A 21,596-nucleotide genomic window follows, 5' to 3' on the forward strand; every position below is an offset into this window, starting at 1 on the left:
CAGCAAATTACTTTTTGGTTAGAGGGCTGTGTGCCCAAAGAAATTGGGATGTATTGACTGCAGTGCTTCTCTCCATCCCTATGGAATAAGGAGCAGGTGTCAGACCTTTCATGGGGAGCAAGTATATCACACGGAGTCTGAATGCAACCTCTTTGAGAAACTTTAGGGAAACTTAAAGGGGTGAGAGCACAGGCCATTGGAGTCCTACAGGCAGAGTTTGACACAGTGGTACAAGTCTACACTTAGGTACTTAAAGGTTGCAGCTGTGTTAGTGTTAAGGCCCCAGCAAAAGTACTCCCAAACATTCTTCTGTACCTTTGCCTACAGGTATTCTACATCGTATGAAGACAGTTAAATATCAAGGAAATGTGAAAATAATGTGACAGACAAGCCAATTAATTAAGGAATATTAAATTAAGATTGTGAACATTTCAATAGCATTTATCTTATTCTGGGAAATGCAAAATTAATTACTTCACTATGTTTTACCACATTAGTAAATACCCTCTCATTTAAAGGACAGATATCAGCACTTGGGTTAAGGGGTGGATAGGTTGGTAATATATGTTCATACATGCTGTTATGCATTAAATATGTAGCCCATGACAAAGTATTGCTAAAGCAAAGAGTAAGCAACATGTCAGCAACTGTCTTAATTGGCGTTCTAAAGCTGACTCCACACTGATGCAATGCACTGACAGTTCACACAGTCACAGAATGCGTCAGTTGGAAGGGACCACAGTGGGTCATTTGTTCCAAGCACCCTGCTCAAGCAGGGTTATACGAAGCATATGGCATATGATTATGTCCAGGTGGTTCTTGAAAATGTCCAGTGGAGGAGACTCCACAATCTCTCTGGGCAATGTGTTGCAGTGCAAGATCACCCACACAGTAAAGAAGTCCTTCCTCATATTCATAATTTATCCCATTGTTTCTTGTCCTATTGCTTGGTACCACCAAGAAGCTGCATCCACCTTCTTAACACCTTCCCTTCAAATACTTGATGAGGTCCCCTCTCAATCATCTCTTCTTGAGGCTGAACACACCCAACTCTCCCAGCCTTTCCTCATAAGAGATGCTGCAGTCCCTTAATCACTTTCTGCTGGACCCACTCCAGGAGTTTCATGCCTTTCATGTACTGAGGAGCCCAGAACTGGACACAGCATTCCAGGTGAGGCCACACCAGGGCTGAGTAGAGGGGCAGGGTCACCTGCCTCAAACTGCTGGCAATGCTCTTCATAATGCACCCCAGGATGCTTTCTTTGGTATCCTAGTATTTAACCCTGACTGCAATGGAACTATATTCACCTGTACCACCCTAAAGCCTGGCCCAACATTAAAAAGACCCACTTCAAGATATTAAAGTAAGTCCATGCTTCATGTCCTAGCAATTATTGAAATTTTCATTATTTGTCCTAGAAATGTTCTGAAGTTTTAAAGAAACCTCAGTGCATGCCCTTTTGCAAAGACTGAAACAGACCAAATCCAATTTTTGCTCTCTTGAATCACACTGTGGTATATGAAGTATATGGTGTTTCATATCTGATCATGCCAAATTAATTTATATTTATCCTTTCCTACTTTATCTATACTTATGAAATTTTTGCTAACAGATTATTTCCTTTGACAGAGTGAATACCAACATTCTTATATATATGTTTGTAATTTTTACCCACATTTCTGAGAGCTAGGAAAATCATTCCCAATGCTACAATTTCCAATTAATGCAATTTTAAAATGTTTACAGTGACAAAATCATGGGTATTTACATGCAAAATCTTTTGGATTTTTTAGTGTAATTTCATTTCACTTAGAGAGCTTTAAATATATTGCATACTCTGCAGTACTACAAAGAGATCAGACTTTTCCTCAGGCAGCTTCTTGTCAGATTTTAGTCATGATACTACAAAGACTATAAACAAAGATGGGGCAATAAATAAGGGAAATTAAGATTATAGCTCAAATGTTTAATTGCAATACCATGGAGTATAGAGATGTTCATTTCATATATAGAAATCCAATTCCAATAGTCCCTCTAGAGCAATGGAACAAATATAAAATACTAGACAATAAAGCACACATTTAAGCACAGTAGCTGAATCAATTTTGCTGTGATAATTTTGGTAAATAAGAATGCAAGTAGTTCCATGTACCCAGAAATACAAATTATTCAAAAATTACAAAATTATTTTTCTAAGTAAGATACAAAATCACTTTTTAAGATTCCGCTAAATTAGGGCTTAATTTAAAATCATGCTCTCTTTAGGAAAGTAATCTCTGTGTCCTTTTTCATTGGGCACAATACCAAGATCTTCTGTTTGTTATCAACTTAAAAGTAAAGGTAGTTTCAGTGGATGTACTGGTAGAACAATGAAATGATCCTCAGCAACTTTACAGAGCTTTGTAAACAGCCAAATATGGCTTCAGGACATAAAGAATACTACATATTTGTTACAACAGTCTTGAGCTGCTTTCTGATTCTGGTTACTGAAGTGTTTTGCGAAACACTTCATTGTGTTTTCACCGAAAGAGAATCTTTCTTGCTTTGTTATACTTTCTAAGAAAGTTGGTAACATTAGAGTACTGCCTATCTGCCAGCTCAAATGAATTAAGCCTTGTTTTCAGAGACACTAAAGAAGAATAAATATGAAGAATAATTTTATTCTAGTGTATTATTTCTTTGTTTAGTATCTAAATACTACTGTTGTTTTCTGATATTCATATCTCAAACAGTTTATCCCTCTAGTCCCAAAACTTGCTGCGCTTCTCTTATTTTTCTAATCCACATATTTTTTCCTGAGTGGGAATCTGTTCTAACATCCAGCTTTCCCAGTGTTGTAAAGTACCAGACCTGTCTATTGTACAGAGACTCAGAGACACATTGTATCCTCGTTGGAACCACAAAGAAAACAACATGTAAAAAACCCTTTCCACCCAAGAACTGGGCTCATATTCAGTGGCAAAGGGCTCCATAACATCTCCAAAGCAGAAACATAATATGAGATGTGACATTGATATTGCAAATGCCATGCTTTTTTTTGCTGTGCCATATGTAGATTACAGTCTGTGGATTCAACTTTTGGCTTCAATACACTTAATATCTGGATGTCCCTGAGGAAAGTAAATGCTTCCTGAATACTTTCCACATTTTTGTGTGCTATGCACTTCTTCTAATTGAATCTGTGAATCTGTAAATCTCTTTTTTATGAACCTCATCCTTCCATACATGAGTGTAAAAGGAGAGTGCCCCTCTGACTTCAAAGGGCCTTCCTCTGCCCTGCACCCTGGCTGTACTGCCCCATATCTGTAGTGGACACTCTGCTCTGAATTTGCCCCTCTTTCTCTCCCTTCAGAAGATCACTCCCATTATACAGCTGAAGGAGATCTGTTCCTGGAGAAATGGGCTTGAAGTAAGAGGGAAAGTGAGGCCTACTTTAAAATATGAGAATGAGTACTCCAAAAGTCTCTGAGAGATTTTGCATAATTTATTTGCTGTGTTTGATGTAAATGCCTGGAGCAGTAATATAGGAGTGAAGAGCCAGATGGTCAAAGAGCTATCTTGATCTTCAGAGGCTGGAGAACCTCAAGGTGTACATCTTCTCAGCAACCCTGCTGCCCAAGCACTTCCCTTGTTCCAATGCTCACTTTTAGAACCTTATATGTGCATTTACTGACACAGCACATAGATTCTTGTGTTCTCACTGCTCACCATAACTCGATGCTAAAATTTCCAGCAGTCCAGTTGATTTGTGCTGTGTGTTCAATAGTCAGGAGCCTACACTGCCTAAACTTTGTTTTATGAGTAATTTCTTCATTTCAGTCCAACTTCATCTCTCTTACTACCTATTTGAGATGCCTTTTCAGGCTTTTGACTTCTAAAGAGAGCTATTAAGGCACTCTAGCCTTAGTGACACAAATGACAGTAAAATGAAGTACATGGTAAGTCATACTTAAGATACAGTTTTGATATTGTCTACCACAGATGTAGGCCAGGCAAATAGAAGATCATGGTAGCTGTAAACTCTCCAGGTACTGAGTCCTGGAGGACTAGCTAAAGTCCAGAAGGCCAGAAAGCCTTTTGTTGTGTTTCTACAGGCTACACATCTGCTTAGACCCTTTTCAGCACGTGAAGCTTGTTCCAGCTTCTTTACCATCTCAACCTTGGTCTCCCATGAAGCAGGTTTCTAAGGAGGTCTGTGGCTCAGAAAAACACTCTTTCTTCTGAAGTGCCTGCATGGGAAAAATTTCTCTCCTGCATAGATATGACAGTTTTCCTTTTATTATCACTTTTGCTTTAAATCTGCTGTAAAAGAGAAAAGATCTCACATTATCTGAGAAGAGGGACACCACAACAAAAAAGAGGATGAAATTGTATTGTGGTAAAGCCAAACAAAAAGCTGAGGTTATTATTTAAAAAAAAACCTAAATCAACCAAATGAAAAATTAAAAAAACAGCCTGGGTCAGCAACAGAAAAAGGAGATCAAGTCAGAGATGTGCAGGCCTGCATAAATCTTGACAGTCACCACCATATGTTCTAAGAATGTAGTAGAGAAAAATAGGTGGCAAGAGTGTTTGGAAACGTGCTGTGGGTTTTGTGGCACTCTGTCAAAGCCCATGTGTGTGTCTAGTTTGCAATAAGCACTGTGTGTGCAGCTTACCAAAGAGAGACACCCTGATCATGTTTTGCAAGTTGTATTTTTCACTGAAATGAATTAGTGGCCAGCTGGCACAGCAATGTGCAGAAATGTTTGTTCCACAGAATAATATATTTCTGCTGATATGTAATGAAGGGCAACACTAGAAGTCATTACTAGCTAAGAACTTTACTGAGAGTATCTGCAGCAACACTTTGTGTATCTCTAATGGCTGTGATTACAATGCACACAGTGCCAGCCACGCCATCAGCAATACACAGGGCATAAAATAAACCTCTTCCTCCTTTCCCAAGGTGCAACATGTTTTTCCAATTTTTTTTTCCAACTTATATCCATTAATATGACTTCTTAACTTTTTATTCTGTATTTTTAGATATATGAGATCTAGAAAAACCTCCTTTTTGCACAAATGCTGTACATATCTGTGGCCAGTTAAGAGACGAGTAGGGTTTTGTTTCTATTGATGTTGTCAGGGTAGTGGTTTTGCATCAGCAAGATCACACTTGCTGTCACCTCACAGAAGCTTTTCCCGATTACAAATATTAACTGTGAGCCCTACAATTATGTGGTCTCTCTGTCTTTAGAGTCATACCTTTAAAGATTTTAGAAACTTACCAAATTTTTGCCCCATCTCACTCTTCCACTGTGGGCTGCTCCACCCGAGCAGAAGGTCAGTGATACCCTAGTGCTAACTCTCCATTGCCTTCCCCTTCTATATACTCAGTAGATTTCTGACAAAACTTCCTAAAGGTAAGACAATTATATTTATGCAACATGTTTTGAAATATTTACTCTTAGGAAAAAAGATAATTTGACTCACTGTCAGATCACATGAATTCAAATGGTGCAAAATTTGGTAACAATTAAACAAAAACTGACCATATTGATCTAAAGCTTATGGCCAGTGAGACCATGGATTTTGATTCCAATCCGATTAAATTCCTTGGATCTGGAATTTAGGGGAGAGGGAGGTGGGAAAATGCTATTTATAAGCAATTTAAGTCAGTAGTTGGGTAAAAGTAAATGACATCTGTTTGCTGAGGGACATGAGCAAAACTTTGACACAAGACGCTGTGACTAAGATTTTAATTTCTCTCAATTATTTTACATTTATTTTGCTTTATTTGGTTTTGATTGTAGGCAGAGGCACAGCATTCACAGGGTTCCTTAGTTTGCCAGGCATTTTAGAAAATGAAAACCTTTCTGTATGATGCAAAAAGCAATCCCAACTTGAGAATAATGTATACCATTCATATCAGCAGTTAAGCATTTTCAGTGCTGTAATTATTTACGCAGCAGTACAGCTATTAGAGAATTTTACTATAAGAAGGCAGTGCATTCTAAGCTCTTTAGTTTTGTCCAGTGCCTTCTGACTCTTTACTATCTCCATGGCATTTTGATGAGCCTAAGTGCCAATGGGGTCTTTCTATGTTGTACAAGAGTATATGAACATGCAGAGACTTGCTTCACTAATTGCACAGGTGAAGCAACCATGTCCTATTTCCTGTTACCAAGTGTATTACTATCTATAGAGCTCAGCAGTTTATAAATATTGCTACAGCTTCTTATCAGAACTACATCAGCCAGAGTATTTCATAACCGTTCCATACGAAAGTGTTCCCAGGTACCAGGGTGTGTTCAAGAAGGCCTGAGAAGAATACTGCCTGAGCCCATATTAAGCAACAGCAAATTATTAGCCTTCTCTTCCTGTGCTTGTACATCAACCCCCACTTTCGTGTGTATTTTCTGTATGATGAGAGATGATCCTTAAGACCCATGAGCAGATATTGCTGCAGTACTGGCCTGCACTGCAAATCCTGACAGAAGTGTCTCAGAATTGTTTTCATGTGCCTGGCCTCTTTTGTTTTGAAGTGACTGCTATATTGGGTGAGGAAGCAGTAAAAAGCATACCTATAACCTTTTCCTCTTTCTGCTCTCCTTTTCCTAAAAGTTGACATCAACTGTTCCCTTTTTCATCCCTTTTCAGCTTGCAAGCTGTTTAGGAACAATAATTTATTCTCACAACTGTTCAGGGAGGCAAGCAGATACAGTTATCACATTTTGCTAAAAGGACAATTGAATTGCTAAGTTCAGTGGACTTCTTAAGGTAATAAAATTAAGGTTTTATTTTTGATCAGATTTTTGAACAATTCAGAGAAAGGAATCTCAAAAGTCTCAATCTACTTCACCCAGATATAAATGAGATTCATTGACTCCAGACTAAATTACTTCATGTCAGCCAGGGACATCAGCAGTTGGTTAAATTTCACTTAACAGTCCAGTTATCCCCCTCCAGAACCAATACCATCATCCTTCTCTATGACAGCTGCACTCAACAGCAGCATTCCACTCAAGTTTTACTGCAAATCACTTTGAAAGCAAGTTTTTAGTATATGTGGAAAGTCTTTCATCAGTAATCTTTCACTCAATGTAAACCTGCCTTCTGTGATTCCCTTTGCCCTGGTAATGGACTTCTAAAGCTACCTGGCAATGAGCAATAGGAACACTTACACAGTGATTCAGCTTGGAGTTAAAGACAGTAGTTCCACTCTTCTCACTGGTGTTTTACTCCCTTTTTAGCAACATGACCTAGCCACACAACATAGGAACAAATCCCCAAATCCCTGAGCTTCTGCATTCCTGCTTTCATCTCCCCATCTTATCAGCAATAGAATAGGGCAGGACTGAAATATCTTGCCTTAGTTTCATGGCTGAACAACATTAACATGCCAAGCCACCATCAAAAATACCAGCATGCAATGGTCATCACTCCATGTGCTAACAAAAGAATCAAACTGCATTTGCCAAATATATTATTTGAAGTGCTGCTTTAAAAGAGACAGTAGAGAAAATACTTTTTGAGCTTGTCAAAGTTGAGAATTTCCACGAAGACAAAAGTCAAATAATTCCCCAGAACTTAGCCACTAGTTTCTGCTAAAAAATTGTCATGATTTTGCTCAAAAACTAACACAGTTTCCTTTAATCCTGGTAGGATTAATTCAGGAATGTTACAAGAACAAACTCATCATCAAGAACAGTGGTTTCAAATTTTTATATTATAATTAATGCTTCATAAAATTAATGCTTTTTAAAATTCTAGATTACAAATGTGTACTCTACAAATTAACAAATAAACTTTACAAATCTAAGAAGTTGCTCTTGAGAAAAAGTAAATTTCCTTCTTTTAATTTAATGGAAGGATTCAGTCAATGGATCCCTTTTTTCACTTACATATATTTCTGTTAATAAAATACACTTAAAGTGACATTTAAGTCATAACATAACATAACAAGTCATGATATATTTGTTTTGATACTTCAAGAGGCAACATTCCCTCATTTAGTAACAATTTTAGTAGGACTGTATGCCTTGCTGGTAAACAGAGCCTCAGGAAGCTTTGTCCCAACCTACATTTCTGCTGGGCAAAAAATATGCACCTAGTGTGGCAATAAAGGAGCAGAAGCTAGTATAATGCACATAGGTGGCATCCTGGCACTTAAGAGCCCAAGAAACAAAGTATATTACAAGGGAAAACCAAGAGTGTAGCCACGTCCAGTTTTTTCATGCTCTGGCCAAAATTAAGGAAGAATTGCTGCATCTTACTTTCACATGTGGTTTTTGTATTGCTTGCAATTTATGCAGTCAAGTAAATTTTGCCCTTAATATGGCAGTTTCAATAATGCCTGGAGCTTTTATAAGTGTGCTACGTACTTTCACCTGAATTTTGCTCTTTATGGACTGATGGGACCAATACACTAAAAATACACACCTTGTTTCTTCACATCTACAGATTTATTTTCAAGAGACTACAATTTCTTCCATCCTGTCTCCACTAAAGCTCCCTTTGTTCTGTCTCATCTAGACCACATAAAATGCTTGCAGCCACTGTTATCAACTGGTTTCACTGAACTTTCTGAATCTTTCCTTTCTCAATTACTAGCAGCAGAGATAGAGGTTCCCATGGAAGCAATAGGGTAAATAATGCAAAACTTATTAAAGAGCTGCCTGAGCCCAAGCTGTAAGTGGAGCTTCACACTTGTATCCTGATTGTTTAAGGGTCTTTGCTTGAAGTGACCAAGTAAAGTGTTAGAAAACAAGTAAATTATAGCAGAGTGGCTTTGGGGATAAGAATTATAAACAGACCCACATATTTTTGTCTAGTGTCATGGAACCACTTAAGGAGAGTGTTTTGTTGTTTGGGGGTTTTTTTGCTACTATCCTGTGTGTCATAGAATTATACAATGACTTGGGTTGGAAGGGACCTAAAAGTTCCTGGGACTCCTTATAATTCTAAAAACAAGCATATTTTCATAATTTCTATAGCAACATCCATTATGAGATGCAGCTATTCAGCTCGTTCATTATTGCTGTTGATGTTACACAAAAAGCTTGTTTTGAAACTAACAGCTAACTAAAAGTAGCCCATATTTCTCTGCTCCTCATATGATAAATACTATTGAGACTGGGCAATGTGACTTCCTTCTTCCAGCCGTTATATTATCCTGTCAGAATATTAAAAATAAAAATAAAGGTATCTAATTATGTTTTTCCATATCAATAATCTTAGCAACGGTATCTTCATTTTTTCCTGATACAAGGAAAAAACACATTCCTAATGAGATTCCTACCCTGGATCTCAGGAGATGCTGGAATCCTCCTATTCTGTCAACATGAGATGAAACATTCATCACAGTCTGGAGCCAGTTGAGACCTACTGTGTCTGTAAGTACTATGTTATTTCCAACACAAGAGATTAAAAAAAAAAAAGAGAAAGCTGACCTTAACTCTTTTTAGTTTGAGTCTTTCTTCCTGATTTTTAGTCACCTTCACTAGCAAATAAATTCACTTCTGATTGAAGCAAAAGCTTAGACTGTACTGTAACCACTGGACTACAGACTGCAAGGCAAATATCACCCATTACAAGAGTCAGAGAAGAGGTTATCTCTACAGCAGGGCTTTAACCCTCCAGGAATTCTCTTTTGTGTGGTACTGCATGCACTTGTTGAGGGACAGTCCCATTTCCAAAGAGCTAAACACTCAGCTGTAGAAGACAACAGGAAAGAAGAATAACTATGTTTTAAACATATGGATTTAGAGAAAATAAAGTCTAAACTAGAACTTAAAGAAAACTAATAACTAGATTCATGTTACCTATATCTGAAGGCACAAGCCTAAATATCTAAGTGACCCCATAGTTTTCTTCTGTAGTAAATGGAGAGAGAGCCACCTCTGCAGAGGAGCATACAACTCAACTTAAATACATGTGAATAATCCCCCTTTTCAGGAATAATTTACATAATTAGTTTTAATTAGGCATTACTGCAACAATAGCTGGTTGGGATTCACCATCCTGTTTGACTTACCCAAAGACACATCAGAAATCAATGTGGACAGAGTCATCTGTCTTCTTGGATATCCTGGTTTTAACTTCATGTGCCGTTTCACTTCCCTTCTGATCCAGCAGAAAATTCAAGTCGTTGATGTAACCTAAGATGTAAATGGGAATTAACACGAAGTGTGAGTATTCTTGGGTCATTTCTGTTTGTGTCTGTTCTAGTTAAAGGTCTTTCTTTTCACAATAATTCAACAATAATATTTCTGGAAAATTTCTATGGCATCTCATTTTAATCTGAAGCACTACAACTTTCACTAGTGCTTTATTTTCTGTGAAATACAGCTTTAAAATATTCAAGTAGGAGACCAAAGCTGCACTTAAAAACAGGGTACAGGCTTTTTAAATTAGACTTCAAGAGAAATTTTCTTTTCTCTCTACTGTTTTAATCATTATGTGTTAACAAAAAAGCTCTGTCTACTATTTTTTGTGTGATCCTCCCATGTCCTCTGAGAGTAAGAGATCATCTGCGGTTGTTGGAGACGACGTAGATCAGCATCGGGCATTGGTTTAGGAGATATCCAGCATTGTGGGATTTCCCTCCCATTCTGAGAACTACAAATGTCTGGATGTCGGGGGCTTGGGGATTGACGTTCTTGTCACCCATCTTAACTTCTAATAATGAACTGAAAGTTCAAACAGAAAAGGGCTTTTTGTTTACTCTCTGAGGTCCTCTGACCCCGCATTGCACAAAGATTGATAGTGAGGTGGTCCTACTGTGCTGACTGGCCCAAAAATCATTTAGCTGCAGTCAACAGCAGTCTGTCACAAACTGGTGTTTCTGGCATTGTAAGCAGAGCGGTCGTCACGTGGGACAAACTGGTTCAGATTGGGTTGTGGTTCAGACTGAAATTTTCCACATAGAAACTCTAAAAGCTGCTGGTCACAAACATGCAAGTATCAACTCATATCACTGACTTTCCAAGAAAAGAGGTGTTAATGAAAACTACATTACACTGGTGTTTGCAAGAAGCACAGAATCATTTTCTAATAGTGTACATACACATGTACTGGACAGAAGTCTGTGGTTCTGCAGATACAGATACATAAAACATCTCTCATTCTGACAGCATATTCTCCAGCTTGCTCAATTTCCATAGAGGATCACAGAGTTTCCTATGATATTTCTCATGTCAAGACATGTTGCTATAAACACTTCATGTAGAGAAACTGTAGAGTAGTTGCGCAGACAGTGACAACATTTCAAACTATTTTGTAATACAACTTCCCCACCACAATACAGGAAAGAATATGGGAGATATGGAGGAATAGTTTGCACCTGGTGAGTTACTACAATGATCACTTTGCAAAATCATTAGCCTGTGGAACCATACAATTACAACTACAACAAACATTAACCAAAGAAATGAATAAGAACTATACTTCATTGATCTAAGGACTTGCAAGTTAATGAACCAGGCCAGTTATGCCAACTTTTCTCCTAATTTGGGATGTAGTACCAAGTTCATCAGGCAGTCAAGTATAACTTCAGGATCATCAGCCATCGAAGACCACTGGAGAGACACCTGGGACAAGAGAACACATGTGCCAATGGGAGGAAATACAAGCTAATGACTCCGGGGTAGTCGTTATCATATATACTTTTTCTGAAAAACCTATCTAGTATCTGAAACATAGTAGGCACACAGGAACCTCTTCTGTACTCAGTATGCACAGTATTTCACAGGAAATATCCCCTCATGTGTCTGGTGCTAAATAAAGAATGCTTCTTTCTTAATACTACATTGGTGTTAAAACTTTTTTATTGTTCTGGTTTTTGCTAATAGAGAGATTCTGAGTGCATTGCTCTACTGAAGCAGCTTTTTGCAGAGTGCAAAATTAGAAAAGGGTACTTTCACTGGAAAGAAATATTTTTAGCTGTGTGCCTCAGCAGAGCAGTTGTTCACAATGCTGTTCTGTAAATCCTGGATGGATTCTCTGAGAATAGTCAACTGTGTGCTCTTCATCTGTGGTCCTTCATAGCTGGGAAACTGTGCTGTGATGAATCTTGCAGTTTTATTCTGCAGGTAATAAAGAGCACCTATGATCTCAGGCTGAGGAATAGTGACAGCAAGCCTCAATTTCTTCTTCATTTATGAATTACCACCCTGTTATTTTCTTCCTAGGTGTATGAAGGTTTTATGGCATCAGTGCTTGGGCTAAAAAACCATATGTTTGTAAATACCTTCATTGCTTTCTTTTATTTAAGTAAATATTCTTATTACAACAAGTATTTCAAACTTACAGTCACATATTTATTGCTTTTTTGGAGATTTTCCAACTTATAAAGTACTGCAACTTTCTGCAGAGTTTGCTGTGATGTCCAAACCACAGGCACACACCTGTGCAGGATCTACTATCTCTTTGTGCCTCACCTTCTGCACTTACAACACTCCCATAATTATGGCTTAAATAGAGTATGTATACAAATTATTCAAATGTTTGCCTTCTTGTTCCTTTGGGTGTTGCTAATTCCTCACTAACCTTTCCCTAATCAAACTCATAGCTGTTTTCAAAAGGGGATTTTCTCCAGGCACATATCTATGTTGGCAAACTGACCAGATATAAACCATCATCAGAAGCCACATAGCAGAGTCTGTATAAAAAAGTTGTTTAAAAAGGCTCAGTTAGACAAATTATAATAACTGACATATCAATAGTCTGGGTATTTCAAGTTCCTCACCTGTCTTCCTTGGAAGTCATGTTGAATGAGACTTAAGTGTTTGAAAAGCTCTGCCTCTTTGCAGACCCCTGCTAACAATGATTAAGTGAGCTGTGCTGCTATTAAAATCACGAATGTGTGTATACACAAGCCATCACAAAACTGAGAATGCAGAAAGCCCATAACTGGGACAACTTCCAAGCTGCAATTTCCCAAACACACCATGCTGCAAATTATCTATTTTTTGGGCTTTAAAGATGAAGACATGTGGTTAAATACATCTCTATATATATTGCCTCATTTTACCATTGAAGTTATAAGTCCCACCATGACATTTGGTTTTTAAACCAAGTAAAAAATATGGTTTGGTTTAAAAATTATGAAGTTTGCATTTTTTCTTGGTGAAACAAATGTGTGTCTAGTTGCATTCAGAGCTTCTAATCTCCTTAAACTGAACTTTTGACTATATATCAATGTAGCTTGTCTTTGTTTTGAAAGTGGAAAAATATTGGGGGAAAAAAAGCATCGTATAAGAGGAAGAACATTGCAGAAAAGCAGTACAAAATGTGGGAAGAAATAATGTGCTAAGAGGAAGAATATTGCATAGAAGTGTTGCATAACGTGGGAAGAATCAACTCACTCCTGTCATTGATCATTATTATTCTTTGCAAAGTGTTTGCTACACTAAATCTGCCTGGTGCTCTTATAGTTAGGATCCAGTTTTATCCTCTGTGTCATTTGCATGAAAATACTACAAGCCAGTTGCACCAGAAAGTACTTTTGCTGATGAAATCTAAATGTACAGCCTTCAGTACAAAGAAGGCCTTAATGCACAGCCAGGGCAACAGTGAAACTACCATTATACTCAGAGCTACTGATATATTATACTTAAGTCAATGTCTTTCCTGTTTTTTCCCTTAAAAAAAAAAAAAAAAACAAACAAAAAAAACCAAAAAACACCTCAATTTGAGTAAAAGACAAGAGCACAAAACTGCCTTTCCCCCATTCTTCTACTTATTTATGGCACATCTTCTCAATCACTATGTGCAAAGTAAAGGACCAAAACATTTCAGCTCACATATGCAGCAAAGATTGACAGGCAAAGCTTGGTAGCTTTAGGAGGAGATTTCCAAAAATATCGCAGTAGATCAACTATCTTACAATGAAATCAAGGAAGGTTTGGTAATTGTGCATGGGAGTACCTATATATTTTATTATTATGCCAATACTTTTAGAAATCCAAACTGCATATAGGCTTAGCTGCTATGAAATGGTAGTTGGTACAGTGTTAATTTAAAATTAACAGGCAGGACTGAAAAAACCTGAGATACAGAATAACAAAAAGCCACTTTGAGTTATAAGAGCAAATCTAAAGCTTGAAGGAGCAGAAATTTTCTTCTCAAATGTGCTATAAACTATACAGTCTGAGTGGAGGGAATTGTGACTTCTGTTTCCCACATGGGCTGGTGGGAAAGGGCATCAACAAAAAAACATGGTATTTGAGATTAATCATTTGAGAACAAGGGAGGAAAAAAAAAAGCCATTTCATTCTGTGCATCTCTGCTAGGTGTTGGTGCAGTTTGATACTAGCTGAGAATTCTCTTCACCGGTCTGTTTTGAGCAAAGTTAGCTCATGGAGCTAGTCCTTGCTTGGAGCAATGACAGATGTGAATCTCAAGTATCATTTAGCTCTTGATAAGTAGTCTTACACTGCAAATTTCCATTCTGAAGTAGGGAGGCAAAGCTGGTTCAAGAGGGTTCTACAAGGTGAAGCACCCTTGGGTCACAACCTCACGCAGCACTACAGGCTGGGGCAGAGTGGCTGGAAAGCTGCCTGTCAGGAAAGGACCTGGAGGTGCTGGTCAACAGTGCCTGAACATGACCCAGCCCAGGTGGCCAAGAAGGCCAACAGCATCCTGGCCTGTATCAGTAATGTTGTGGCCAGCAGGACGAGGGCAGTGACTGTCCCCCTGTACTCAGCACTGGTGAGTCCACACCTTGAGTGCTGTGTCCAGTTCTGGGCCCTTCACTACAAGAAATAGATTGAGCAAGTCCAGAGAAGGGCAATGGACCTGGTGAAGGGTCTGGAACAGAAGTTGTATGAGGAGCAGCTGAGGGAGCTGGGTGTGTTTAGCTTGGAGGAGACTCAGGGGAGACCTCGTCAAGCACTTCAACTGCCTGAAAGCAGGGTGCACCCAGGTGGGGGTCAGTCTCTTCCCCCTTGACAACCAGTGACAGGAGAAGAAGAAATGACAGTGCAAGGGGAGGATTAGGTTGGATATTAGAAAAAAATTACTCTCCAGAAGTGTTGTCAAAGACTGAAAGAGTGCTCATGGAAGTAATGGAACCACCATCCCAGAAATGTTTAAAAAACATGTAGATGTGGCATTTGTAGTGGTGTAGTGGTTGAGCATGGTGGTGCTGGGTTAACAGCGGGATTCAATGACCCTCGAGATCTTCTTCATCATTAACAATTCTGTGATCTTTTAGCTTTGTCACTGAGTTTTAAAAGATAAACTCCATTACCATGTCTGCTTGAATTTGTCCATAATTGTATATATATACTCTGGGAATATTAACACTACCTAACTGTGAGATTACATTTGTGAATGCAAAATTGTTAATTTTCTAAAAACCTGTGGAGAGAAAACATTATGAAAACAGAGAATAAATACATGTAATTATTGGGGCAGGGTGCTTTCAAGGCATCTTTTTGAGAAGGTTAAGGTGGAACATGTAAGAGTTTGAGAGAAGGGTATTAATGAGGCTTTGCATCTCAGGTTTTTTTAACTTGGTTTGTGCTTTCAAAATGCAGCATTTGAAAAAAAAAAATTAAATAGGGGTCTAATGGGATATAGGATCAGCTAAAGTGATACGTATATTGAGAACAATGGACCACACCTAAATGTATCCCTATAGCATTTTCAGCCAACTATTTACCTATCTCAAAGATGCTGCTCTTTAAGACAGTATTTTTAAGTTGTAATACAGTACTCCATTCAGAACGTTAAAGATTATTGAAAAACATAAGTTTAAAAAAATCCATTTCAGGCTAGTTTAAATTACATGACAATATCTTTTATTATGTGCTTATACTTAGGATCTAATCTCTACCATAACTTTTCAGGTGTTTTTTAATGCAAAGCATAGAAAGAAAAAGATATACTTTCAATTGATATAGGCTAAGAGAGAAGCTTTCATGCAGACAAATTATTTGACATGCACTTAGGCCATCTATATCTGCTGTCATAGAGAACAATGACAAGCTACCTGAAAACACAAGAATACAAAACAAAAAAATATCAGATAGGGAAATCACAGATAGGGACTAAGCATTGCTGCCTTCATTTATGGATGTATTACCGCCTTCCTGCTTTACCTGGTAGTTACACCCATGTGTTAGAGACTGAGACTTTCATGATTTGAGGATAATTATTAAAAAAAGCTGTTTGTCTGCTAGAGATCAAATACAAACTATTGATATTATAGTTGTCTGGGGGATTTTTATATGTAATTGCAAAGTTGCTCTCTCTCGAAGCCACCTTATCACTCATGTATGATGCTTAGTTTAGGTCTAAAATGAGGTCACAGAATAATTTAAATGTGAAAATACTCTTCATATTTGCAAACTTGTATACAGGTTTTTGGTTCAACCCCTTCTCAAAACAAAAGAAACTAGAGCAAGTTATCTGGGATCCAAAAGTGGAGAACCCAACAGCCTGTCTCAGTGGTGCCTTTACTTCAGTGATGAAGTTTTCATGAGAAGGTCCTGCCTCCCTGCTTTTCCTGCCTGCTGCTTGCCACTTGTAGGCCCTCCTACATTCTTAATCACTGCAATACAGCTGTCTGGGGGCTTAAGAAATTATCCTGGTTATGGATCAACCATTTCTTCCAATCTGAGACCCAGATAATTCCAGAATCAAAACTGTTCTCCCTAACTGTTTATGTGTTTAAATTCATCCCATCATTGCAGTGTCTGCCATTTGACAAGCCTTGCATAGGTTCTATCTTGCCAGAATTAATGGATGGAACTCACCAACCTTTATAACTATCATAAGGAAATCAAATATGGGGGGGAGGGAATAATTCCCAGTTAATGGATAGTCACACACGATGGCCTAGAACAATACATGAGGTACCAGTAATACAAAAAATAAATACCAAGCAAAATAACACCAGCTCTTACTCATCTTTCCCACAAGAAAAGAGGAAGTGGATTCAAGTGGCTACCTCATCTGCTTAAAAAAAGCAACTCTCAGGGTTAGGGTACAGCACACATGAACTATAATTTTAGCTACTGCTGAAGACAGTGGTCAAATTACTCAGCTGCCCTATTTCTCTCTCCACTCTTCTGTGCTTGCTGCTCCTCTTCCAACACTATTGCTCCTTGTTTGACCAGCATGATCACAGAGTTAAGCTGACATAACACTGGCCCTATCAAATAAGTAAATGAATGGTTTTATGCTTGTTTGGCTTCCTAAATTGACACATCTCACCACTTCACCCATGCAGTTTGCTCTAGTTTTTGTGCACTGTTTACCCCTCCAAACATGACAGTAGCACCCTATCTCGTATACCAGAAAGCATCAGCATTAGCCAGAACGTGTTGCTTTAATTTGTTTGGGTTTGCGAGTACTAGATCTGAGGGTAATAACTTTAAGGGCAGGTATGTGATACTGAGAAAGTGTTTTGTTTAATGACGTGGCACAGACCTTCTGAGGACAGACAGTATAGAATTCCTGTAAGTTTGGACAAACATATTCAGCAATTTCTACATCAAGCCTGTACCTCCCACTTGTGCATTTCTGCACTGCTTTTCAACAAACCTCCAATGCTGGAGATTAAGAATCTCTGAGAAAGTATGATTTCCAGGCATTAATTGGCTTCACTGTTAAAAATTCCTGCCTTACTTGAAGACTGAATTGAACTAGTTTTAACTTCCAGACAGTGGTTCTTTTTGTACTGTTAGTTCCTTGAAACTGGTTTCTATTCTGTACAACTGTGGAAACAGCACAAGAAAAAGCACTTTTATAAACTCTTATTTCACTGTTATCAGTCTTAAATATTACTGAGAAGATGTACATTCCCATAAACCTTCATAATGTCTTCTTCACCTCTTCCTTAAGGTCTCCAGAGAGAGCTGTCAGGGAAAACACCTTAGGTATACCCACAGAATTTGTTGCTCTGCAAGGTTCATGTAGTCATACCCCCAAAACCTAGAATGATTTTGTTTTTCTGATAACAACACACCCAGCTTCATATGTATTATGTGGGGGTGGGAGGGAGGCTGTGGGGTGGAGTTTACCATTATCTGAAGTGCTAGATGATTGCCACAACTAGACAAAAAACATCAGGTGGTTGCGACCACAGCATAGGAGTGATATCAAGATGTCTGTTCTTGGATGCTCAAATGATCCATCAGCCTCATCATCAGATTTATAATCTGAGATTATTTTTCTAAGGTTTGACTGGAACAATCAGCTGGTTTTATACCTTTTTTGCAGGTGGAAGGTAATATTCTGTTGGATCATCTGGGGCATATGTCATCAAAGCAATTTCCTTACAAGGTCAGGGTGGCTTCACTGCATGTTGAGAACACAGGAAAAATGCAGTCCAGGTTTGCACTGGCACCCCTGTAAGCCATTCTGGTTGGTAGCAAAGGGTACTCCACTACAATCTCATGTATCGTGAAGGTTAAAGGGCGTACTTATGGATGCCTCCAAGCCTGTGAGAGAAGCTTTATCTCATAGCATTAAACTTCCATGCTTCCATGCACAAAGTCTACCTTCTCAGCCTTAGAGCTGCAGAAGATATTTGTGCCATTCAGTGAGAGAAGCCCATAAGAAAACCAGGAAGAAATCCTGTCAAGTCCATTTGGTTTAGGTTTAGATATCAGGAAAACTTCACTAATTATTTTGCCCTTAGTGTAATACATATTAAACAGAAACTGACTTGGCTTACTGTGACCATGCTATCCCAAAACCCCAGGACCCACACACAGGACACACAAGACAGCAACATAACCCCCTACCAGGTCTGCGGCTGCATAGTGTATGTGCTAAAACACTCTGCAAATGTAGGCTAACTAATATTATATCTAATAAAGTTTTATTAAATATATCAATAAAGGAATAATAAATGTCCCCAAAATTTCCTAGAAAGAAAAATCCTGGAATATCTTTCCTGGCTTATATGTCAGGTATGAGTTAGTAATGAAATAACCTTCACCAACTTTATTTAAAGTTATGTGCTACAAGGCTTAGTAAGTTTCTAAGATATTCCCACGATTTAATCACATGATAAAACCAGCTGCCCCATACAGCTGCATGGATGTGTGGCCAGTCATGCTGAACCTCCTTTTGTGTGTTGCTCACTAGCAGCAGCAGCTGAGATGACAAACCTTGCAAGTGTTTAAGACAGTAACCAAATTTCATGCTCTGAATTTGCCAGTCCATTAACCTCCAGCTGTCTTGGCTCAGTGGGACATTCTACTACCCATTCAACTAAATTATTGTTAATTTTGCACCACTTTAGCAAATGGCAGCCTTCTGAGCAACAGAGAAAAGAAATTGATCATTAGAGCTGAAGCTTGCTTGGTTTTTTCAAGTTTATCATAATGCAAGATGGAGAAGGTGACACAAAACTTGGAAATATGTAAAGTGCATTGGTGCCTGTATGTGTGTGCAGATGGACAGATAATTGTCACAAGTGCATAGAAGAATAGGGGGAGGGAGTGAAAACTTCAAGCACATGGTAAGAAAACCTACACAGATTTTGTATGAGGTTCTGTTTTCTGCTCCACATACTATTTCAAATAAGTTTTCTAGGCAAAATTAGAGGGGTTTTATGTAACCCATGTAAATATCAGTATTAGAACTGTTTTGTAATCTTCTGTTGATAGAGTTTTACTGTAAATACCTGTTGAAGTCTCTTGGTATAAGGTAAACTTTCCTAGTGTATGACTAGGTCTCTACCTTCAGTTTAGACCTTAATTTTCTTCCCTTTGTTTAAGGAACTTATATCTAGAAAATACCATGTGAAGGGTGGGAATTATATTTAAAAAGTAGTAAACTAATAGATCCAGTTCCAATTTAAACCAAAAAGAAGTAAAAACCATAGTTACCCTTGTTTCCTTCGCAGCCTTCTTATGATACTAAAGTCACCAGTAAAAGAAAAGGCAAATCCTAACTGGAAAACCTCATCACACTCACCAACAGAACAAGCCCTACTGATGGCTGACCAGCACCAGCATTGTCCCCAAAGAAGACTGAGGCAATGATATGCTGCCACAAGAAAAATGCCCTTCACAGCCCAGTCTTACCAGGGGAGCTGAGTCCTGCCCTCTTCCCCTCCAACTCTGCCCTTTTACAACAGTGAAGGAAATAATGCAGTGAAGAAGGAGCTAAACTCAAATCCAGTTATCTGTTTTCCATGGTGACTTCTGTAATCCTTCATCTTTATAGGTACTCTTTATAGTCCTTTAGAGAACAGGCACTGAGTAAGCACTCTGCAAGCCAAGGTCATGGCTTTGTATATATGTACACTCCGTGAGAAAAATTAACTGGCTACTCCAGGCATGCTGATGGCACACACAGACTGCACAACTGTGAAATACAGTGTGCCAACACTCTCTGCGAACTGCTCTGTGGTCTGCTCTTACAGAGTACTTTCCAGTACTTTCCAAAGAGTACTGCCTTTCCATTGTACTGGAAAGTCTTGCTGTCAACATACAGTGAAACCTTTGTGAGTGGAGGTCAAATAATGACCACTTTCGCATGAAAGACACCTGGCACAAAGTAAGCTTTATCATATTGCTACATTCAAGAGCTGTTCACTTGAGGATTATTGGTTGTTACAAATTTAATTAGGCTACAGTGTCAGAGAAAGCCCTCTCAGCCTTAGATTCCTTATATTGATTCTTATACTCTGTAGCCTTCTGACTTTTTGGACATTTCTTTTTGGTAACATGTGTTTTAAATCTACTGAATCCTTTTGTTCCTCTGTTTTGTCTGCTACATTTTCTAAAACTCCCTTCTTTTCCTGATTTAGACAATGTCTCCTCAAAATCAAAATACCACGTCGCTGGGTACATTTCCAAGATTAGCCAGTCCTGCTAACTCCTGAGCAGTTTCGTGTCGAACTGCACATGGACTGCAACACCATTCAGCGTGAATTTGTGAGATACAACGTGCATCTGCATAAAAGTGTTCATTGATGATACCAATGGGCTTAATATATGCATACTAGTAAGAAAGGTGCCTATTGCCTTTCACTTGCAATCATTCCTCCCGTTTCTATCTTCTTGTTATCTTTTTCAATCATACCTGACCTAAACTGCAATCTGTTCGGGATGGATTCTGTCATTTATCTGTTCACTGTGACAATAAAAAAATTATGCAGAACTAGCCACAAAATCAGGGGTGGAGCCTCTTATCACCAAGTTTCACATAGCTAAGTACTGAGCATGAGGGAGTGGATTTTGGCAGGCCAAGGCAAAAAACAAATGGGCTTATCTTTGTCCTGCATTGTGATAAATTTTCCAGCCTCGTAAAAGTGCCATCCCAAGACCCAGATCCTCAGGATGTGAAATATGAGTGCAGAGTATGAATCACTGGGAGCTGAGTCATGAACACAAAGAGTTTTGTAATATTAAAATTTTTTCTCTCTTCCAAAAAGATCCTACTGAGTAAATACTCAGTATATAATACTGATCCTGACTAAATCAAAACCTGATTTGCTTAAAGGCACATTTGAAGCCAAAGCTCACTCACTCATGAAATCTGCATTCCCAGTGCACCATAATAGTGCCCTGGTATACACTCATATATTCCAACTACCAGAACAAGTATCAGTCACAGCAAGAATGTTCACCTTAGCAAAAAAAAA

At 38.4% G+C, this 21,596-nt stretch overlaps 2 long non-coding RNA genes across 2 annotated transcripts in view; one reads left to right on the forward strand and one right to left on the reverse strand.

The window, feature by feature from the left end:
* The window catches only part of LOC135291530 (uncharacterized), a 30,428-nt gene extending 18,700 nt beyond the window's left edge, over positions 1 to 11,728 (forward strand). The window contains exons 2-3 of the long non-coding RNA XR_010354344.1: positions 9,255 to 9,378; positions 11,292 to 11,728. This is a non-coding gene — a long non-coding RNA (uncharacterized LOC135291530). The remainder of the gene's footprint in view (positions 1 to 9,254; positions 9,379 to 11,291) is intronic.
* The window catches only part of LOC135291528 (uncharacterized), a 31,828-nt gene continuing 10,595 nt past the window's right edge, over positions 364 to 21,596 (reverse strand). Inside the window, exons 2-3 of the long non-coding RNA XR_010354342.1 lie at positions 10,020 to 10,143; positions 364 to 9,697 (exon numbers count right to left, since the gene is read on the reverse strand). This is a non-coding gene — a long non-coding RNA (uncharacterized LOC135291528). The remainder of the gene's footprint in view (positions 9,698 to 10,019; positions 10,144 to 21,596) is intronic.

Source organism: Passer domesticus, chromosome Z (assembly GCF_036417665.1).
Source record: "Passer domesticus isolate bPasDom1 chromosome Z, bPasDom1.hap1, whole genome shotgun sequence".
Taxonomy (NCBI): Eukaryota; Metazoa; Chordata; class Aves; order Passeriformes; family Passeridae; genus Passer; species Passer domesticus.